The sequence below is a fragment of the Acomys russatus genome, chromosome 25, assembly GCF_903995435.1.
Source record: "Acomys russatus chromosome 25, mAcoRus1.1, whole genome shotgun sequence".
Taxonomy (NCBI): Eukaryota; Metazoa; Chordata; class Mammalia; order Rodentia; family Muridae; genus Acomys; species Acomys russatus.
In genome coordinates, this window is record NC_067161.1 from 25,492,321 (window position 1) to 25,497,533 (window position 5,213).

The following is a 5,213-nucleotide window of genomic DNA, read 5'->3' on the forward strand; positions in this document are numbered from 1 at the left end:
CTCAATTCCCCACACTCACATCAGGTGGTTCAAATCTGCCTGTAACACCAGCTCCAGGGCATCCAATGCCTTCTTCCAACTTTAAGGACATACACACACATATGAAAATAAGTCTTAAGAAATGTAACTTCCTATAAAAGATTCAGGTCCCTAAACTCTGGCCTCTCCTCTACATTCTCTCACTGTGTGGGCACATATCATCTTTGAATGTGTGCACATCTTCCTTCAAGTCTGTATCCACTGCTGTCATGTTAGTAAAACCAGCTTATGGCAGTTGTACTTACACTTGCAGTTATATTTATAGAGTAGAAATGTGTCCCTGTCCCCAAGAAGTGGGTTACTTTTTACCATTTTGCTACTGTTCAATCATAAGTCCCTCCCAGTACTTTTCATACCCTGATACCCTCAAAGGGTTTGTCAAAATAAAGGTTTCAAATTAGATGTCCATAAGCAGAAACGTTTTTAGCTTAACCTCACACCTTGTTAAAAAAACGACCTCAGAATGGATCACAGATGTAACTATCATCCACTAAGCTAGAAAACAGTGTAACAAGTCTAAGACCTGCCTAGGCAAAGACTTCTGGACCCCAAAGCACAGCCAATCAAAGGAAAATTGGTAAATTGGAGTTCATTAAAATTTATAAAAACATTTACTTTGTGAATGCCCCTTAAAAGGAGGAGAAGAGGCACTGGGGTGCAGATCAATGGTTAAGCACCAGTCTAGCATGTGCCAGGCCTCGAGTTCAGTGCCCAATACCACACACATATACATACACAGGGAGGGGGAAATCTCATCTGGTAAGGACTCCTTCCAAGAGAGAGAACATATTTCCAAACCATAAATATGACAAAGGACTAGTCGTAAGAAAACAAACAGTCCAATGAGACTATGAAGAAAAGACACAGAGACGTGGCACTGATTGTCTTAGTCACTGTTCCATCACTGTAAAGAGACACCATGACCAAGGCAGCTCTTATAAAAGAGATCATTTAACTGAGGCCTTGCTTACAGTTTTAGAAGGTTAGCCTGGGGTCATTTCACCGGGAAGCAGGGGGACATGGCACTGAAGCAGGAGCAGAGCTTTCCACAGGCAGCAGGCAGGGAGATGGAGAGAGAGAGCGGGGAGGGGATCTGGGCCTGGGGTGGCCTTTTGAAACTTCAAAGCCCACCCCAAGTGACACACTTCATCCAATAAGGACACACTTCATAATCCTTCTCAAAACAGTCAGCCTGCAAATATACCAGCCTATGGGGGGGGGGCATTCTCACTCAAGCCATGTCACTGAAGAACATACACAGAAGAAGAAATACTATAAATACATGCATTAAAAATTGTCCATGATCCTTCATATCAGAGGGATGAAAAATAGAAGCTCAACATTACTGAGTACCCAACAAAATATCTTAAATTTTTAAAACAGGTGTTGAAGAGATGCCTCAGCAGATGAGACCTCTTGGCTGTTCTTGCAGCTCTCTAGGAGAGCTGGCACCCATGTCTCGCCTCAATGAACACCAGGAACACACAGAGTGTAAACATCTAACTAGGCAAAACATACCTACACATACATTTTTATTTTATTTTATTTTATTTATTATTATGGGGGGTGTGGGCAGAGTGTCAAGATAGGGTTTCTTTGTGTAGTCTTAGCTGTCCTGGAGCTAGTTCTGTAGACCAGGTTGGCCTCAAATTCACAGAGATCTGCCTGCCTCCTAAATCTTTTTTTTTTTTTTTTTTTTTTAGTAACAACAAAATCTGGTGAGATAGCTCAGTAGGTTAAAGGTGCCTGCTGCCAAGCCTGATGTACTGAGTTCCATCTGGGAACCTTCGTGGTGGAAGAAGAAGAAAACAAACAAACCAATCAAAACCAAAACAACAACAACAACAGCAAAGCCTCATGCAAGCCATCCCTTGACTTTGGCTGGCAAGGGTGTAAAACAAACCGGCACATTTATGCACTGCTGGTGAAGGTGCAAAAATGCCACATCCTCTGGTAAACACTTTGATTTCTGGTGAAACATAGCTACTGGTCAACCAACAATTACTCACTTGAATTTCTGTCTTGTAGAAAGAAGAGTGTGCTCACCCCAGTGACGGCCAGTAACAGCTTTATTCCTGGTCTTAGTCACTCCAAACCGGAAATGGCCTGTCAGATGGGTCTCAGTGAGCAGATCACGTAGGGAGCCACCCGTCTAACACTCACCTTGGGAATGTTTTGACCTAGGGCTTTAAATAACTAACTCGGAATAAACAGAAAATAAGCAATAGCTCCAGACCCCCTTGCAGAGATGCCAATTGGAGGGACCAGAATTATGACCTTGCACTGAAATGGGTTTCATTAAGGACTAAGAAAAAAGGAAATGGGCAGGAAACAGCTCAATGGACAGGCACACCACTGAACCTGGTTTCAACAAACTGTAGATAAGAGGTAATCCCAAAAGCCAGGCTGGCGGTGTGGCTCCTTTATCAGCTGTGCTCTGATAGGTGGCAAGGGACTCTCAGCGGCTTGTGCTGGCAGTGGGACAGCCTGAAGCAGCAGCTCTGCCCACCTCCGCACCTCGCCACAGGGTCAGTCTCTCTCCCAAATGCTTTTCAAGCAACATCTCATCTTGCAGTGACTTTGCTTTTCTGGCAGGGTCTCTTGCAGCCCCTGTTGGCCTCAAACTGAATGTGGAGTAAAGACGACCTTGAACTTCTGATCCTCCTAAGCGCTGGGATAGCAGTCCAGTTTTATGTGGTGCTGGGGACTAACCCCAGGGCTCTGGGCATGTCAGACAAGCACTCTGCCCTCTGAGTCACATCACCAGCCTTCAGACAACCTCTTGTTTAAATAAATACAATCCATACAACAGTCATAGGATCTAGGCCCTAGCTATTTGGTTACAATAAGTCAATTCCATATATAAAAGACACCTTCAACTTTAGAATTTTTCCCTTTAAAAGATAATCTGTACCTCTTCAAGCAGATTAAATTTCCACACACGTTCTCATGAGCAGAAATGTCAAAAATGAATGATAGAGCTGAGGAAATACAGAGTGACCACATCTATTTCCTGGATAATGCAGTCCAGGCTCCTATGATTAGAAGCAAACAATGAGAGTTAGAGAGCTGCCTTAGCAGTGCATGCTGCTTTTGCAGAAGACCTACCCTTGGTTCCAAGCACCCACATCAGGTAGCTCACAAATACCTATAAACTCCAGCTTTGAGGGATCCCACACTTTCTTCTGCCTTCCAGGAATACTTGCACTTACATACCCCCCCCCATACACACAAGCACATACACATAATTTAAAATAAAAAATTTAACAAAGAAGAAGCAACGAGAAAAGGACTTGAACCCATCACCATTTCTGCCAGCAGCTACCTCCATTTAGTGACTCATGGCTCCATCCATGCAGAGCTCGGTGCAGAAACACAGCAACCATCCTCTCTACCACAGAGGGTTTGTCTCAATCCTGTATCAGCGTGACCTGCGACCAGCAGGTGGAAGCATCTCTCTGTTGACCCCTTTCTCGATCGCTCTGCTCCTGAATCTTGATGCTACATTTCACTCTTTAGAACCAATGAGATTGTGACATTCTACACACTCACGTCTCTGCAGCATAAGCAACGACAGAATGCTTTCCTCAGCCAAATCTGTGAATAATACTGAATCGTGAGGAAGCTGGGCCATGGCCTTGCATGTGGAACACAATGATAAAGCCCTCTATTTTGTCTTGTGTTTCCAATTAGCTGGCCGCAGCTTGGGACTTGGCAGCTGCGGGTCACAGATGAGGAAGGCTATCTGCATAAATGTGTGTCTGAAGCCAAGTCAGGGGAGATTTGCAAAGTGAGGTACACATTTCTGAGAAAACCACAACATGATCAGGCTGCAATGTTCCAAAGAGATGTCTTTACGTACTGAAATCAAACACCACATTACTGATAAATTCTTGATCCGAAAAGCAATCGTGACTTTTTTTTTCTTGGTGGTGGTGGAGGTCCAAATTACAAGTTTTCGTTATTTCCACCTAAAGTATGCAAATACTTCTTCAATGGTTTCCTCATTGTGGAAATATATTTCTTTAGCTTCAAAGCCATCTCTCCATCCTAGAGACGGGGGTGTAACTAAAGGTGCTAGGCCAGAGTGTAGTACTGAAGATAATTTAGTTAAGTACTCTGCCCAGACACAGAATGGATGCTTGTGGTTATAGCAGCTCATGTTCCTTATATCTTTATAATATGCCAGGCCCTGTGTTAAGTGTTTGCTGTGTGTTGTCTAACTTAAATGTCCTCCTTCGCTGCTGCAGTCTCCTGGTCCAACATTCATAAACATCCCCTCTACACAAAAGGCTTTGATGTCCTTGCTCCTCCAAGCTCATCATTCTCGCTCAGAAAAATATTAGTGTGGCTAAGCGAACCTTCCTTTTCTCCAAATCACACATTCTCAACAGTATGGAAAGAGAACCCAAAACTGTTTTTGACAAGTCTCACTTTAAATTCCCAACAGCCAAGCACTCACTCCCAATAGCCTGAGTATACACTCAGGAGACCGGAGTCGAAGGATCTGAATTGAAGGCCCATGCTTACAAAGGAAGTTTAAGAACGGCTGGGGAGCTGGAGAGATGGCTCACTGCCTCAGTGACTACTCTTCCTGAGGACCTGGGTTTGAGTCCCAGCATCCACATGGTGGCTCACGATCATCCACAAGCCCTCTTCTGGCTTCCATGGACACCAGGAGCACACGCAGACAAAAATACCCATACATGTAAAATAAAGCATGTTGCCTACCAAGTGACTTCGAGGAAAGCCTGGGCTACAGAATAAGTTCAGAGAGAGGCTGGGATACACAACAAGAGCCCTGTCTCCTCTCCCACCACAATGCTGGGGAGATAGCTCAGTTGGGAAAGTCCTTGGCATAAAAGCATGAGGCCTGCCAGGCGGTGGTGGCACACGCCTTTAATCTCAGCACTCAGGAGGCAGAGGCAGGTGGATTCCTGTGAGTTTGAGGCCAGCCTGGTCTACAATGCGAGTCCAGGACAGCCAAATACACAGGTACACAGAGAAACCCTGTCTCGAAAGCAAAATAAAACAACAACAAAAAACCTGAGGCCCTGAGCTCAGATTCCCATCACCCATGTGTGGAGTCACTTGCCTGTAACCCCGACATCAAGGAGCAGAGACAGAAAGATCCTGGAGTTTGCTCTCCAGTCTGTCTAGATGAACCAGTGAGC